The sequence below is a fragment of the Anser cygnoides genome, chromosome 11 (genome assembly GCF_040182565.1).
Source record: "Anser cygnoides isolate HZ-2024a breed goose chromosome 11, Taihu_goose_T2T_genome, whole genome shotgun sequence".
In the NCBI taxonomy this organism is placed as follows: Eukaryota; Metazoa; Chordata; class Aves; order Anseriformes; family Anatidae; genus Anser; species Anser cygnoides.
The window spans coordinates 5,182,502-5,201,090 of NC_089883.1; the positions used below are offsets into that span (position 1 = coordinate 5,182,502).

The 18,589-nt window shown below is 39.5% G+C and overlaps 1 long non-coding RNA gene across 2 annotated transcripts in view; it reads right to left on the reverse strand.

Moving 5' to 3' along the window:
* Window positions 1-9,927, reverse strand: part of LOC125184336 (uncharacterized) — a 41,102-nt gene extending 31,175 nt beyond the window's left edge. Inside the window, exons 1-2 of one of the 2 annotated variants that reach the window (XR_007168231.2) lie at window positions 9,735-9,927; window positions 9,104-9,186 (exon numbers count right to left, since the gene is read on the reverse strand). This is a non-coding gene — a long non-coding RNA (uncharacterized lncRNA). Of the gene's footprint in view, window positions 1-9,103; window positions 9,595-9,734 lie in introns of both variants that reach the window. The other variant, XR_010834289.1, reaches the window with a different exon arrangement.
* Window positions 9,928-18,589: the final 8,662 nt, after the last annotated feature.

Genomic DNA, 18,589 nt, shown 5'->3' on the forward strand with positions numbered 1-18,589 from the left:
GAATCCTAATACAAGACACAAAGCTGTCCTCATTTTAAGCTATCTATCCACACAAAAGAAATAAGAACTAATTGCAAGTTATCTGCTAGAAATTGTAATACTTTTTTTCCTGACAAAAGAGAGCATTGCATACATTGAGATTGCAATTATATTATGACACAAAAAACAAGTCAGAAAACTTAGATCTAATGGTATGATTCTGTCCCAAGGAATCGCCAACATTGTTTTTCTCTTCTCAAACTTTAAATTCCAAATAGGAAAGGAGCATGAATTTGAAACATCTCTATTTCCACATGACTATTTTATTTTAGTATGCTCTGTTAATTATACTTTTAGATAAACATTTCAGAATCCTCTAACAACACAATTTACTGTTTCTCCCTAGAAGGAGGCACCTCTAGAATGTTTTAAGAGGTATGTGAATCAGAAACTTTTTTTTTTTACACACACATATAAAGACTAACAAGACACCCTACTCCCTAGAAAGCAATTATATTTAAATCTAGTGTCAGTTTTAAGTGAGGAGAGAAAGGAAAGTCACTAAAGATCAGAATTTAAAAAGCTATGTATGCACATATACAAAATTGTTCATTCATTCTTCCACAATATAGTTTGAAATAATCTGAACATTCAATACTAAATTTTACAGAAATAAAGCTGTTCTTTTTCAAAAAGCTTTGCCTTTTTTTCTTCCGGTTTTCATAAGAGTTTTCCCTTGTCTTCTGCATTCAGTTGAGCATATTTTAAAGCAACGAAAATTTTTCCATCACATTATTATAACAGAAATTGAGACAAATATTTGCATAATGAAAAATTATTGTATAGATAATATCAATAAGTATGATTAAAATCATCTATTTGGGGGAGTTGCAAATGGAAAGATGGAACTAATATTTATAAATTACCACTGTAAAATTAATAACGTTAAATTTTTTTAAAATAACATGCAAAGCAGTCAGCAAATGTTTTGTTTTAAACCTCTTTTTATAATATTGGTGTTGCATTTTCCACAATTAACTGGTAACTTAATCCATCAGAAGTACATACAATTAAATCAACTATAAGGAGATGAAATTACTCTTCATATTTCTCTTCCCATGCAGAGAGAATTCCAAAATTAAAGTAAATTAACTGTGTTATTGAAATCCACTTGCGATCTTGATTTTAGATTTAAACAATATTTTAGCAAATACTTAAACAGGCAATTACTGTTTATATAGTAAACAGAAAACTGCCTGCAGTTTTAGATGAACTAGATTCACTAATATTGACAAGTAAATAGCTGTTTGGACCCGGAATAAGACTTAATTACTATAGTCAACAACATTCATTATTGAATGCAGCATACAGCTTATATTAAAATAACAAATATGTAAATATGTTATATTTGCCCATATTTCATACTAAGAAATTAGAAAATATGAAAATGTATAGAATATGAAATATGCTGGCACTAGAAATAGCAGGTATGAATCACTTCAGCAAGCTTTCAGACTCAAAAATCCAAATCTTTTCTTTCCAAAGAAAACACATTAATTAGGCCCCAATCCTGCAATGGGATCAAAATCTTTATAAGAGTCAGACTCTCTGAATGCAGTATGGTTCAGACCAGGACCCTTAACAGCCTCACAGTATTTCTTTCCTCTTGATTTGAGCTGTTATCAAATTAAAGAACTACCACAGCTTGACTTTCTGCCAACTGTACTTGAATTTTCAGAGAACAGCTTTATTCCTTTTATAACCTATTTTTGAATGAATAGTAATGCTAGCTGTAGATACTATTGCCTGAACATCACCAAAATTAAATAACATGAGAAGATGTGCCTGGTCCTAGGGGTAGAGTGCTACTTTTCATTGTCTATTAAGGCTCTGTGAGAAGAAATCTCTGAAGCTGCCTTTACAGGGCAGTTTGGGGGCATGTTAAAGCTTCCTGTCTTTCCTTGTCCCCCTGCAGAAAAATTGCTGCCTACCCAGACTAGGGAGTTTTTCCCCAAATACACAATAAGGAAAAACCTGCAGAGATCTCCCCACTGGCTTTGTCCCATGGTGCAGCTTCCAATGACAACAGCATAGAAATAGTTGGGGTCTGAAATATGAAGCATGATCACTCTGGACAAGCAGCTGCCGCACACATCACACAGGAGCTGTAGCATGTAATAACTCTCGGGTCAGCATGGATGTCTACAGTAAAATCAGACAGCTGAAAAACAGCCAGTAGCAACTTCTGGCACAGACCTGTCAAAGACACACTTGCTGAGGCTCCTTGGTAGGTCCCAGAAAACATTTTGGCTTTTGTGCTAGGGTCTACAAAACCTTATACAAGTTTTAGGCAATGCAGAGGACCCTAACCACAACCCCCAACAGCACACTGGAACAAAGCAGTCATGTTGTATTTCCAAATATAAGTTTACATGCAGGAGGGAAGAAGTGTCCCAGCTCCCCAGGAAAAACCACATCTCTAATTTCCACTTTAGATCATTTAACAACTTGCAAGCCCTTTGCATCAAGCCCTAGATTTGTAGCCATTCCAAAAAAAATGGGTTTCATTTCTAGCATGAAAAACACTTCCATCCAAACCCTTAGTTATAACACTTTCTGCAGCAGATCCCACAGTGGCCAGCTCAAACCTGGGCAAAAGGGCTTGACCAACTCTGAGTCCTACCCACTCCAGAAAGGAGCTCCTTTTTTCCACCTTTGCAAAGAGCACCATGGAGGGAAGCAACCATACAGAGACACTGCTCACAGCTCACCCAGAAAGCAAAGCAGCTGCAGCTCCACAGGCTGCTCTCAGGTTTGGGAGGTGGATTTTCCTTGCCAGTTTGTCTTAAATGGATAACATGGATTTCACAAGAGGAACTAACCATTGTAAAATGGCTTTAGTAATCAATATATCAGTTTTTGTATCAGAAGGACTTCAGTAACATATTTCACAACCACAGTGGGTTGGAGAAAAAACATGTCAGCATCAGGTTACAGTATGACTTACTCAAGCCATGCTCTTCTCTGTATTCAGGTGTAATTCCCCTGAAATCACTGAGAATTGGCTTGAGTAAGGAGTAAGGTTCACTCAGTGATAACTCTGAAGTTAAGATATCCACTGTTTCACTATAGACCATTTCAAGGACTAGCTCTGATTACTCTTCCCCAGCAAGGAAAAAGCTGAGCACTCACATTTCAAAATCAAGGGTGGGCTGATAGGGCTGCCAAATCTCCTCCAGCATCACAGCACACTGAAAAATGGCAGCTCATTGTTAATACTCTTCAGAAGCCCCTTATTTCCATTTACATGAGTTCATTAGGATTACACAGGTGACTGATGTTATATGCTAAGTGTCTCCATGATTGCACAAAGTGCCGTATTAACAAAAATCAAAAATAAAAGTGGTTTGTCAAACACTATACATAAAACGTTGCTGAATGCTTTATGGGCATCTGTTTTAGCCTCCATATGCCTGCACACTATGAAGCAATCTTTAATTACATGATCATGCACAAACTTCATCCTCAATGATGGTAGTTCTACAACATTACAAGCAACAAAACCCAAGGGAAGGAGAACCTAGGGCTACTTCCCTGCCTTCTCCAGTAATGCTGCACCAATATAAACCTGATCTTGTTATTCTCAGGTTTTCAATGGAACTAAGCAGCTTGTTTCAAGACATAGGAGTGAAAACAGCCTGCAAAACCAACTGTCTTTACCTTGCCAAAGTCCAGTCACCTTGGTAAATTTTACATCAGTTTTTGCATCAACCCAAGCATTTACTGGTAGGATTATTGTAGTCCTCCTCTCCTTCTTTTCTCCTTACCCTAGGAAGAACATGAAGGCTGACCCTACAAAAGCATCTGCTTGCAATTGCACCTACAAACACCTTGAATTCCTAAAATCCAGAGCTTACCACCCTATTCCAAAGGCAATGCCTAAAATCAACTAGCTAACCCGTTTTACCATGAAAACACACTGAAGAGTTAAGAGCTGTTTATATATTGCACTCCGTACACCACATGTCAGTTAAATAAGTATGGATCCAGGCAAATACAAGTATCCAACTGATTCATCCCTGATCCTAACACATAAGCCTGTATGCATCTTTACTCCTAGGAGCAATCCCAGCTACTTCAGCAAGAGACTGCTGAGGGAAAAAAAATCATGCGGAGAAATTAGTTCACATTAAGCTTAAAAATAGTGTTATTTCTTCCTTTACATAATTTGCTGATTGATTCCTGATTTGGGGGGTCTTTATGGGAATTTTGTATGAATGGCACTTCTGCAGCAGGCAAAGTGACAGCAAGTCTCGGGTGGATTTCTGGACAAGGGAATAATATTGTATCATCGTGTCTGCGCGGTGCCCTCTCCATGCACAATAGCTCTGAGTGGCAGTGCATGGTAAGCGGATGAAGCAGTAAGAAGTGTATGATCTGATGAGCTTGGCTAAGCTGGGGGCGTCTCCTCTACTCGGCTAAATTAAAAACCTCCCTGCAATTTCAGCCCTAATCACCCCCTCTGATGCTGTAATTGATGATGGTCAGTTAACTCCTTCACTCCCAAGGCCATTTATCAGAACCTCAGGAACTGTGCTTTAGCCAGCTCCTCGTAGCTTACATCACTTGGATTTAGCTTTTTTTTTTTTGAAAAATTTAGAAATATTAAATGATATGAAGTATACAGAGAGTCACAGCATAAATATTTCATGGCAGGTCTCCGGTTACGTTAGAGCCATGGTGCCTCACTCCCAAGTGGCACAAGCTGTCTTTAAGCCTGGTTTGTGGAAAATCTCTCCTCTTCAATGGCACTGAGACATACATTGGCTTCTCTGCCACTCTCCTCCCTGTGGCTGGCACAGGCAACATGCCAGCAGCATTATTACACCCTTGCACCTCCCAGCTGGCAAAACAGCCCTTTGCAGCCTTTACCAGTTGGTGCAAGCTGCTCTAACTTGTGTTGAGAAACCAAACCAGAAAAGAAAGTCCTATTTGCATTTTCAGCCTGATTCCAGACACAGCCCCTGTATGCTCTACATACAGGCTTACTGTTAGCTCCTACACAACATGTTCCAAACTTAATAACAAAGGTGTGACTAGAGCTGTTAAAATGATTCCAGAGCTGAAACAATATCTTTCCATTCCACCTTCTATTTATAAAGGTTTGTAAGGAATTGTCTGTACAGTGCATTGTTCTTCTCTTGCAGAATTCTTTAAATCTGACTCATACAAAGGAGGAAAAAAAATCTATAAGATGTGATATATGTTTATACTCGGCTGAATAAGAGGCTTTTCAGCATTGGGAAATCTATAGCATGAATTATTCTAACTGATTTATAATAGACAGCAATGCCTTAAGGACACTATTCTGACTATTTGTGCTTTCATAACAGGGTCGATGTACTAGCTGCATCATATTCAGTAAGTAGAATATCCAAAGTTTATGTCCACATACCAGTTTTAGAATGACAGCCTATTACTGTACTTTAGATGAGGGCAAGAGGCAATGCCCTCCCCCCCCCAATTTTTTAAGGTTGTAACTTTTAACATTGTGTCTTGAAAGACTCAAATCTGCATGCAACTTATAGTTAACATAGTTCCAGTATCAACACTGAATCATCATGCCTAGAATTTTAAATCATCCCAAGCTGTACTAGAACAGCAGCAGCAGCTGAAGTCTTATCTTACTTTAATTTCTGTTGTGTTCTTTGCTCTCTTTTCTGAATGGGGAATAGGCTGCAAAGTCTTGATAGGGTGAGGCAATTTTGTGTACAGATCCCAGCACTTCCTATTTACAGAGTGGCAACCAGCTGACTCAGGAGACATCTGGATATCAAAAGATGTGTCAGCTCAGTGGAGACCAAGGCAGAAACCCCTTTTGCAGCTCACTGCTTGAGTAGCAGAGGTTCAAAGCTGCCCCGATAAGATGCTTCAAGACTACTCTACCCAGTGACTAATAGCTGACTGGTGCCTGATGGGCAAGAAAATTGGATGAACTGATAGACCTTTCCACCTAAGGTACCATTCCTTGTCTTCTGTCTGTGTAGGAGGGCAGTAATTTTTCTAGATGCTTTGATAGATGAAAGCATTGATTCTAGAGAGCGATTCCTACCCAGGTAAGTGATTCATCTTGTAAACAGTACCATATTCTCATATACTACACCATTTTCCAATATAAAAAGGAAAAATACACCTCTTTACTTTTCTGGATCCATGAGAAGGACAGAGTCCTGGCTGGTTTCAGACAGTCTTTGATCAAGCCCTACTCTAAGGTAACAGAGTGAAAATATAGTAAAAGACAGGGAAATAACTTTAGAGTCCACCTCCCTTGCTGCTGTTATTCTTGAAAGAGATCATTGCTCAGGCCCCCAAAGTAACCACACCACCCCCCTCTTCCAATACTGCTTGCAGTGTTTGACCAACGAAGTACAACGCCAAAGTTCGTATCAAATTAGGACACGACAATTCAGTCCCTAACACAACAAGAAGAGCTGGCCCTGAAGATCTCCCACCACAACCAGGATAACACGTGGCACTGGAAGATGGTGTGTCTGCCAGTCAGTAAATGAATTTAATTAAGCAGCAGAATGACTGGTCTCATATGGCTGGAACTGTTGAGTGTAGGTGTGTGTGTGCATGCACACTCGACACATTAGCAGAACCAAGCCAAACTGCAGAAGAATCCATAAACTTCTCTTGTAGCAATTAAGCTAAACAGACCCTTGCTCTGCCCATGCCAGTAGGACATCTACTGGACTTGACTTTTCAGGAAATTACTTACTGCTTGAAAGGTAACACATAGGAAGAAACATGTGCAAAAATACAGAGTTTTGAATTCTATATGCCTTGTTCTGTACTTTGCACTGCTTTACACCAGTTTGAAGACAAAGACATGAGAGAATTAAGCATGTTAATGAAAAATAATTTAAAGAACATCTAAGAAAAATATCTCAAGATCAGGCTGTCCCCTTTTCAGGTCAGACTTGATAGCTTTGCTCACAGAAAAAGCATTACTTACTGTTATTAAAGGAAATGTGCCCAAGACATTGAGGAAACTATTCCATTTACTGGACCTATATGCAGCTATGCTTCTGTATCCAAATGACATGCAAACTACTAGTACACAATCAACTGTGAAAGATAATGTATTCACTTTTTGAATATATACTTCTGTATATACTACTGACTAGCTCTCAGCATCTATTCAGGCACTAATACCAAGACCACTCCAAAAACATCTTTCCTTTTTGCAGTCCCTTTAGGGCAACAGAGACAAGGGCCACAAACCAATTTAATTGGCCAGTGGGGATTTCCCTTAGAGGAGAAAGCACTCAGACTATGTAGGACTGACATCTTACTCCATTCCCCTTTTGTAGTCTGTGACAGGAATGAGTCTATTGGCGACAGGCGAGACACCAGCCATATGGCCACGGCACTTTGTGTTACAGCTATTGGGGACCAACCGATCTCCTAACAGGACAACTGAAACCCACAATAAGTCAGTGCAGGCCACCATACACCTGAGGTTTTCCCTGCAGAGTTCTAGAAGATGGCAAGCAAGCTCCATGTTATCTTTGATTTAACCTTATTCCCAGAGAGTGCTTGTGAAGAACACCCAATGAGAGACTCCATCTAGTCTGCTGGCCTTTGCTGGCCTTCCATTCCCACTTTCTTACTTTGAACAGTTTCATTGTAAATGAGTAAAGTATTAGAACATTAACTTATATTGTACTGCAAAGTCTATTCCAGTAAACATGTCAAAATTGGCATCATTAATAATAATACTTAACACTTACATAGTGCTTTACGTTTTCAGAGCACTGTAGACATTAAGTTAATTAACAAGTGACAGTTTCACAAGCAGAAGCTCTCCCTGCAACACTAGTCTGTATGCCTGAATTTCTCACAAAGTCTCAAACTCTGCATTAATCCACTTGTCTTTCATCCTTCTGAAAAGATTACCTTCCTTTTTATTCGCCTCCTTTGGACATATACACCCATGCTTTTAAAAACCAAGCCATTAAAAAAATTTAGGTGGAAGAACAGTGACTTAACATAAGCTAATTGGAAAATCCACATTACCCTACTTTTCAGCCTAAATTACACAAAAATCAGAGCTCTATCAAGCACATATCTGGACAGAATATGTCTCTAAATGGGTGTAAAGTGTACTTAATATTGATTGCTCTGCAATTTCCCAAACTGTTCAGAAACAGAGAGACATAATTAGGTTTTATTTGAATTTTTCCTTCGGGTTTGAAAAGAAAGATGGCAAAAAAAAAATCAATACATTAGTCTATCTACAGAAGTAAAGTAAGTGAAACCCTTGTCTCTAGCAATTTATCCTGTGAATTCACTAGGGAGAACAGCAGTCAGTTCTAGCAGCTGTATTTCAGAGGAGGCATGTGCAGCCTGCCCTAATTTCCAAAGCTTAAATTTAGGCATGCCAGTGTCACATCAGGCTTGTCTTCCGCTCATAGCGCACCAAGCAAGATCAGCACCCAAAGGACACGATTGTATCAGAGGTCCTCCATATTTGGCCTACCTAGTCAAGGAGGCATAAAGCCTTACTCAACCTGGTCTTCATCAAGATACTCGAGTTTACAGAGGCAAAAGGACAACTTGAGAAAATGCACCAATAAGCCTGTTTTCCAAGATGCTCATGAACAGTAGAACCCACAATCCACATGGGCAACATAAGCACTTGCTGCCCATGTGAGCCACATGCGTCCACACTACAGGGACACTGCAAATACCACCATGTCCCACAGCACCAGCCTCAAAGAGACCACCCAAAACCACAACCCAAACATTAGTGCAAGAGTGGAAAGACCCCCCCCCATTAAGACACAGTCCTATCTCCAGCCAGCTGTGTGCAAGCCATGAGGATTTAAAACATCCTCACCACCACTGAATGGTTTCTACAAAAAAATGATTTCTACAAAAACAAGCAAACAAACAAAAAAAAACAGGGTCCAAAGGAACTGGGGCACGCAGAGCTACTGCTAGCTTTTGGAAAGCCCTCAACATCTCTAGTCTGCCCTCCTCTGAGCTCCCAGCAACAGCCTTAGCACACACAACCAGGAGGAACTGAAAAATCACAAGCAGTATTTAGGTTACTCACGTCTGATGTCCTCAGATTCAGGATGGGGCCGGGCTTTGCAGAAGCATCTCCACCAGAACACTCGTAGATCTTCAAGATGGAGCCTGATGCAAGGACAAGGCTTTCAACTGTGATGAGGCCATGTTGAAGCACTACAGCTGCCTGCACTGATGAGGGAGCACCACGGCAATCCACTCTTCCAGCAGCCAAACCCTAGGGCCTCCATTCCCACTCTTTTATGGCAGGGCAGTGCAGAGGCCACAACTAAAATCATCCACCACCCACCAAAATGGCAGTTCTGAGGGCAGGCAAGGTGCTGCAGCTAGGCAGCCTACCTCGTTTGGGGTAGCCTCGTTTTTGCTGTGGTGCCTTGCTGCAGGCTCTCCTCTCATATTCAGTCACAGTGCCCCTGGTCATTACGTGCCACCATTTTCCTCAGTATCTGTGCAACTGCTGGCAGCTTTTCTTAAAATCCCAGCTCCTGGAGTCAGAGAGTTTGTGCTTTTCTGGCCCTGTTTCACAGGAGAGTTTGTGGCTGTTATGGCCTGCTTGACAATATCAACAGCTAAACCACTTCAAACACACAGGTGCCACCAGAAGAGAAGAAAAAAAAAAAACATTACAAGTGCCCTTCCCTCCATTTTATAAACACCTGGAGCCCAGCATAGGCTGAGAGGCCTTGGTCCCCTTCTCCACAAACTGCTCAGGCTGCGCCCCCGTGGCTCTGGAAAGCAGCTTCTCTGTACAGCACAACTGCTATGAGGATTTGGCCATGACGTGAATGTTAATTTATAGCGTAACAGTTATATTGGGAAGTGATGTTTCTTCTCAGTTAGTTCATGTGTAGAAGGGGGCACAGCCCTGTGTGTGCTCAAGGTGTGGCAGGCAGGGAAATTTCTGTAAACTCTTTCAGGTGGCACTTCCTGTGGGGTCAGACCTTCAGCTGATGGAAATCAGCATTTCTTTGCTAAAAGCAAATGGTCATATATCCTGATTATTCCAACAAATCCATTACTTAAAAGTGCATCATAAGATCTAAATGCCTGCTAAATTAATTATTTTAGATCCAAAAATATTTTTTTTTTATTTCACTTCAGTATAAAGACATCTAATGCCAATAAACTGTTTGGTCATGGTGTGCTTATGCACAAACATGCACACACAAAAATAGCCAAACTAACTTATTCGGCTAGGATGAGTGATTCTGAAACAACCTTAACGCTAACACGCCAGCGCACAGTGCGAACAACAATTCACAATTTCTCTTCCTCTAATAGACAGCTCAAACACTGGCGAAGCTCCTATCAGAGCATTTAATATCTGCTGTAAGCCTCTGTTTAGCAGGAAGATTACATCCCCCAGATTTCACAGTTCAAAAGTTCATGCTGTACTGTTCTATTTATAGACTTGCCTGACATTGCTTCTTCTTTAGTATAGATATTCGGAAAAAAAAAATCAGTCTGAAATATTTTGGAACATCATTTTAAAGAGTTTATTTTGTGCAGACAGCACCATCTCTCAGTCCTGCACCCAGTCATAAGGAGCTCTTGTTTGCTAGCATGAAGTTTGCAATTAAAATTTCTTCTGACCTCTCATTAGACTTGAAACTTTGAAAATAAAGTTACAATTCAGAACTGAATAATCAACACTAAAATCAACATATGCTTTGCTTCTAGTTAATAATTTTATCAGGAGGAACACTATGATTAAAAAATAATAATAATTTTGAGAGATCCACAGGTTAAAAATTACTTTTGCTGGAAAAGAATGGTCATGAACAGAAAGACTCTTCCAGCCTGTAGTTGCTTGATTATTTTTGTATCTAGTTTTCCTTTCCCATTGTATGTATTTTATGTAGGTCTTTCAGCAAGTAAATCCCTCATACTCTATCTTGGTGCAGGACTGCTTTAGAAACACAAAATAGATATTTTAAGTCATCTCTAGATATTCAGTTCCAGAGAGGTAAGATGCAGGCCTCGGTCTAATCTCATTTACACAGATCAAAATCAGAACTCATTTCACTGGAGTAAGCAGTGCGACACTGCTGTAAACCTGCACTGCTTCTTACTTGGGGCAGTTTTGCGTGTAACGTTTTTAACACCTCTCTGTGCCAACTCATTTGAATGCATTCTTTAATCAAACCTCTCTTTTAAAAACAAGGAGGCACTCGTGTTTGTGAAGAGCTCTGGCCTGCCAGTGCTTTCAGGTCAATGTCGTACACGCACAGCCTCCATCCAGCTTGACCCTGCCCTGATCTGGGGTTGGCAGTATCACGTTGATTTGCCTTTTCATTCCTCAGTGCAAATGATCAAATAGCTATTTTATAGCTGGACTAAAAAAGGAAGAAGGTAGTGAGAGGGAAAGCTTCTGAAGCGAATTAAGGAGAGGTCTCAGATTCACATCTTCTGGAGCTACAGAATGAAAACAAAACTGCGCTGCCATCTTCATTACCAGAATTGGGTCTAAGAGTCTTGCCTCTAAGTACGCGTCCTTGCCATCTATTTAGCAAAGCACTTTATGATTGTTGAATGTGTTGACTATCTTTCAAGTGCTGTCATCTAGTTAGAGAAATGATTTACTTACTGATTCATCTGAATATTAAAAAGATCAGACAGCATTTCTCAAAAATATGTTGCTCTGTAAGTAGCAATGTTGGTGCTGTGGTTAGTTTGCTGAGTGAAGCGCAGGTCTGAGAGATTTTTATAACTGAATCCAGCATGTCTGGGGCTTGTGCACTGTCTTTAGGTCAAAGCTAGCTGAAGTATCCCTTAGTCACTTGCTGCACACAGCATCATCTTCCAGGGAGCAGCTTCTCACCATCTTTTCTGCTCCATGTTTCATCATGGTGTCATGGGCTAGAGGGGACACAGGGCCGTATATGACTTTTCTGCACTGTAAGTAAGGATCAGAAACAGTGGGACAACCTCATTCTTTTCCACAGTACTCCAGAGGTCATAAAGTATGTGCTTGAAGGCACATGTGTATTTAATCAGTTCGGACGTTAAAGAAAATCAAGCTCAATTTTATGTATGCCCTATCCAAAGGGAACTCTAGCTTGCAACCACAGAGCCCAGATTTCAGGCATATATCTTGCATCTTTACAAAGGAACACAATTTTCTGCCTAATGCTATTCCACTCCCTTTTCCCGAGGGGAAAGCACCTTCTGAAGGCATAATCTGTAAGCTCCTTAGCCAGCGTATCTTCTGACAAGCTTTGCCCTGCTAGTCCTCACAAAGCAGCCCGCACACCCTCGGTTCACACTCCTCTCAGCTGAGATGACAGAAGCAGGGCATTCTGAGTGCCACTTCTCATGCTCAAACTGCGAGTAGCGAACTGCTTACACAAATCCTCCTCTTAAAGTGGCTGGCCCAGCGTGACAGCTTTCGGCGTGGTAATGCAGAGCTGTACACCTGCAAGAGCCAGCTAGCCTGCAGTGGTGAGAATGTTTTGATCGCAGACTGCAGTAAATATTTAATTATCGTGTGATTTCGTCTGTGGAAGCCTCAAAGCATTTCTCAATATCAATACTTGCTCTAGTTATATGTAACCATCTTTCAACATTAAGAAATATATTCAGGAGTGATAATAAATATTTCATAAAACTGTAACTAAAACCTGTTTGTAGACTAGAGGTGACCTGCTGCTTATTCTGAGGTGAGAGAAAGTACTTCAAGAATGTATTAATTTCAAATAATTTTAAAGAAGTCTTGTATTTGTTGGATATCTGCTTTACCCAGCTGAAAATCAAGGCCACGATGACTCAGTCATTATACTGTAACGTGAATTCACTATCCTCCCTTCATACAACATACACAGCATGATTCAAGGTTAAGCATAGAATATCAAAAGACTCATAGCATGGACAATTTTAATGGTAAAAGAACCTTGACTTTTACTGATTATATTAGTTCAACTAAAATTGACCTTCAATATATGAAGATTTCATTTTCACAAATAAACGGTATGACTTATGCCTTTTATTAGGCTTACAAAAAAGTAATCAGAATTGAAGCTTTCAAGGCCACAATCTCTTTTTCAGTTTAAATTACTGATAACGGAAGGAAACAGTTATGAGATCTTAAAAGCTAAACTAATCTTTTTTGTTTGTTTGTTTCTTAGTAAAAGGCAGTAGTATTACTAGAGGGGTCCCACTAGCTAGCATTGCTGCTAAATAACAACATGCCACTTTCCAACACTATCACCAGAGTTGTCGCTTGTGCATATTTATCCAGTTAATGGGATGGATTTATTACAAGTATTGAATAATTTGGACCCAGCCGACACTGATGTATTTTATGGCATGTGGTCAACACAGCTATTACGGCATGGATCTGCAACTGCTCTATAAACTGGAGCATACAGTCATTAAAATGAATGAGCACAAGTGTTTGTTATGCTGTTTTTAATTATATGTTTATCTCCTTCTCTTTTATACTTCCATTTTATTTATACCACATGTGGTCACATATGGGCCATGGATGTCATCTTAGGGAGTTTAGGCAAACCCTAGGCAATCATCTTACTTTATTTAGGAGGGTATAACTTATCTTAGCAGCAATTATAGAGCTATACATCTTCATTTACATCCATATTCTTGATTTTCAGTGAAGTCCAATATCCAGAGCTGAGGGTATACTAAAGCAAAAAGATTTCACCATCGTGTGGCACATTGATTATTGGAAGGATTGGACTCAACTCCCTGTTAGGAGCAATGATCCTTGTGGGTCTCTTCCAACTCAGGATATTCTATGATTTTATGATTTTAATGTTTATCACAGATTAAAGAGAGCTTTATTATTTAAATTAGATATTTACCTTATAAATTCCTGAAGGAGTTGCTTTAATAACTTTTGTAGAACAGAAAACCCTGGAGACAAAAACTTATGGAACTATTAGTTTAATAACTAATAGTTTGAAATTATAATTTAAGGCACAAATTAATGCTACTTACAGGGCTCAGTTCTGTTTTCTTTAAGTTCTGCCAAGTGGATAAATATAATTCCCTTATGTACTGATGAAAATTAGTCTGAAATGATAACACAGGTATTGGAGGGTATCTCTGATAGTACAGCTCTACTGCCAACAGACAGGGAGCCACTAGAAACCAGACTTTATGTAATGGTGCATGAAACCCAGGGGACTGGTCCATGCCTCTGGGGCCATTGGCATCCTGTTAGGCCTACAGTTTATGCCATGAAGGCCCTTTGACTTGTTCTTAATTGGCTTATGGGCTTATTTTTCATATAATTTTAACAAAAAGATTAAAAGGAAATTAAAAGCACTCTTCAGTGAGTTGTATTACCTTCAAGTTTGCTTTCTGTGAATGTTAATGCCAGAAAGCACAATCATCTGAACTTTCATGAAAGTCAAAGACACCGTTTTAATACATGTACTTCCTTTGGACAATTAGCAGTCAGAGACTTGCTAGACAGTAGTTTCCAGACACACGTGCATCTATGAAAATTTGCATGTATATATACTTTACTTTTCCCACTGGGTGGGCTATCAGTTGTACTCCCAACTTCAGCTCAAGGCCTATATCTTTCACATGACAGAATGTGAGCAATTTATGCATTTAGCTAAATCAGCTTAACCTGGGTCAAGCTACACCCATGTTGGAGCTCTGCCATCATAAACAAAAAAGAATTATAGATCTGATGGTACATGTTCTGATGAAGGAGAAGCAGTGACACTGGGCTGATCAACGGTTTAACTATGACTCTACTGGCTCCCTCTGAGGACAGGATCAGGTCTACTGAAATGATCAATTTAAGTTTCAAATTGTACTTTTAATTATTTAAAATAGAACATTAGCAGAGCTAGGGAAAAAAAATCCCTTTGTGTCAAACAGTAATTACATCTGACTTCTGCACCGAAAACTCTAAGTGCTGTAGTACTACATTATAACTGCTTAAAAGTATAAGGTTCTTTCTTTTGCATAGTTCAGATTGTGCACTGAACTAGATAGCTTTGTTACTAGGGCACATGGCTTTCCGTTCCTGGAACCCCGCTTGAACTCTTTACTTAAATGAATACACTGGTTTTGCTCAGTCATTAGTAGGCAGTAACTCATATCAAAATGCATTGCATTTAATTCAGGACAGTTGGCAGTCTCTGCACAAGAGAGACTCCAAAATGAGCCAGCATATAAAGGGGGGGGGGGGAGGGGGGAGGAAATGTCTTCAGCTTAGAGCTGAGGTTACCACTAGGGCAAGGAGGGGATTTTCTCACTCCAGCTGTCTGCATCAGAACTGGTATTCAGTTTCTGGTACTCTGAGGACTGTAATCTTGGTGAGGGGGAGAAAAAAATTCTCTTAAATGCTTACTTGGAGAACAGAAATTTGCTAATAAGCCATATAAAAAAAATCAGAAATATACATGCTCATGCATCAATCACCTCCATTTCAGATGCAATGCCAAACAGAGGGGATGAATGAGGTCTCAGCTCAGTTAGGAAGAGTGCAAAAATCAACAGCACTAAAGCTACTTTTCAGGTTAGCATAATCTTCTGTCTGCAAACACTGTTTTATCTGATTTTTTTTTTTTTATTGGACAGCTGTGATCTTCTCCTTTCAAAACCTTGTCACTGCTGTTCAGCAGAAATGTAAGTGATATGATTAAGGAACATGGCATCTTGTATAATCGGTCGTAATCATTATCTAGGGGTTTCAGTAACATGACACATGCACAGCAACAGCAGCATCTGCTATGGACTGACAGATATCTCAAGCTCAGGATGATGGAAGCACACTCAGGGATTTGTAAACTTGTCTTGGCTAATGCCACTATCCTGATGTGAACCTGTTGTTGGCTACGCTGCTTAAAGGCCAAAGATTAAAAGTGTTTTATAAAGTTCATCGTATCCCTCCTGAACCTACATCTCTGGCTGGTGTGGGATGTATCACCTTAGCAGACCTTTCCCACTTTCACTGATAGGGTGGTACTTTTGGAAGCAGCTGTAAAGAGTAGAACTCTATTTTTATAACATTTCCTCACCACGCATTAAGTCGGTCTTTTACACACACTCTATTAGATTAACTGTGTTTCCAAAGAAGTCAACAAAGTTGAATTGTGTAGTATACTATCTAAGTTATAAACACTAGGGGATGGATTCCCTGCTTCAGGGACATGTGACAGTAACTTCAGTGAGAGCTACCGTGTCCCTGCTGCTTGCTTAGAAGCTCTATACCTTATGTATGTGCTAAAGTCTGCTGGCCATAGCCCCAGAGACACCAGATATATCCTGGACACTTCATAAAGGAGATCTGAAGTCTGTGTCTCCTTCAGCCTGCAGAGACTAAAACCAAATCTCTCACTTTCTGTGCATGTTTCCCAATCACTGTGCTGTTAAAGATCTGGGAGGAATAGAGATGAGAGATGTTTTCCATGCCTTCTTGTTATAACAGGGTCACTGGGAGGCAAATGGCAATGAGCCAGGAGAGGAGCAAGCAATTGAGAACCAGGCCAGAAACTGGATACAGGCAATTTTTTTATTATTATTATTTTGGCAAAATTTAGAACAGCTGTAGGCTGCATTAATTTACTCTGAGGTCTGACTGATTGCCAAAGCCGTGGCTGGGGACATCACTTTTGCACACCAACTGTGGAAATTCATCATTCCTCCCCATTGACATTGGAGGATTGATACCTGGGCACTGTTCATTTATTGTGGTTCCAAAATATTTCTTTCAGTCACTTCTAGACAGGATCTTGTATTCACTCTGCTTCATTCAACAATTTGTATACATTACTGCAGCCGTATTTCTGGGACTGTTACAAGGCAATCAGACAGTGGGCATGGTGAAGTCAGGCTTGCTCTGCAATGAAACAAAGGTTTTTTAAGCAAACATGGTGGTTTATAAAGGTAAAGTCCATCTAGACGGGCTAGTACCTTTTATTTATATTTGTCATCCATCTCAGCAACAGGAGTGTAGTATTCAATACTCACAGCTGACGGATTCCAAGTAACATTGAGGGTTATTCCCAAGTTACAGCAAAGATAATGTTTTTTATCCAACAGTTGTTAATAAGGTCCACATTGAAGGAAGTCGTAATCTGTCTTGGACAATCTTTAAACAGGTTAAATGCTTTAAATTAATTGCTTACACTTCTGCATATTTTATATACATTCCTACTCCTGAAAAGAACTATAGATCAAGTTGCATCAAACCATGTTATCTAAGAATAACATGGCTAATTGTTCCAAACTTATTTATTCCCACTTTACTTTCTAAAGGCTTTCTGGATAAGGATGTTTCATAACATTTTATATTATGATTCAGATTCCCTTGCTCTCACCATGCAGGACCTTATTCCACAAATATTCTTCTCAGGTTATCTTTTTTTTTGTTTGTTTATGGGAATCAGCTATGTTGATTTATACCATTTGAAAATCTGGACAGTTTAAGAGGATGACTAATGGAGTCAGATGCTCATCAAGTTCAGTGATGGTATCAGAATCTGATTATGCTTGGATCTGGGGACAAAGGACTGAGACCTGATGAAAGGAGAAGCAATTAGTTAACCACCTTTATGAAGGAGACAAAGACAGAATGCAAATGCACCTGCCTCTTTAAGGCTTCCTCTACTACTGCCTCATGGAACAAAAAAAAATTGTTTTGCTTTATTCTCAAATACAAACATATTGAATGATTATTGTGTCAGTGCCAGGATGTAGGTATCAAAATTCACTCTTCCTTCTTGTGTTCTTGCAGGTCAAGGTTTGAAAGAAAAATATGTGTATAAATAAAACAAGCACAGATCAGATGTAAAATTCCACCTGCTACGTTTATTAATGTGATTCTGCCTGTGAAAATGTAATGTCTAGAATTAGGTATCCTGGAAGTACAGCTAAATAAACTTAAACAGAATTTTGAATAAAGATACATTTGGGTATATAAACCAGGATGAGATTAAACGTAATATAATCAAGGGTACAAAACAGAATGCGACACAACAGGGCAATGATCAGTATTTCCACTCTTTAAAATTGCATTTTTACATTGCCACAGGTGAAGTTACTATAGCTTCTCCCACTTTCTGCATAGATGTTAGCAGGTGTTCCTGCCTTCCCTTTGCCTCTGAGACAAACACCTGCTAATATTAGCTACCTACTTCCAGTCCACACCAGAAGGAGCTTAGCAGATGATATTTTCATTGGATTGTGCAATAATGTGAAGTCTTCTCTAATCTTATTTGGCACATTACCCATTGGATTTATGGAAATCCTCAATGAACTTTAACCTGGAGGTATAACAGTCACATAAACTTTGCATGTGAGTGTGTGTTGTGGTGGTCATGAGGTGTGCCCTTGACTTTACTTACTGCCTAAGTCTTTGGCTAGTTCTACAAGTAACCCTTAAATCCAAAGGGAATTAAGTATAAAAATCAGTCTTCCAAACACATAGCACTTTGGCTGATTAGCATGGAGAAAAAAAGAATTAATAATGTGAAGAGAAAAAAAAAAGGATAGCCAGAAACTACAAACACCAGGGAGCCTGTTTCAG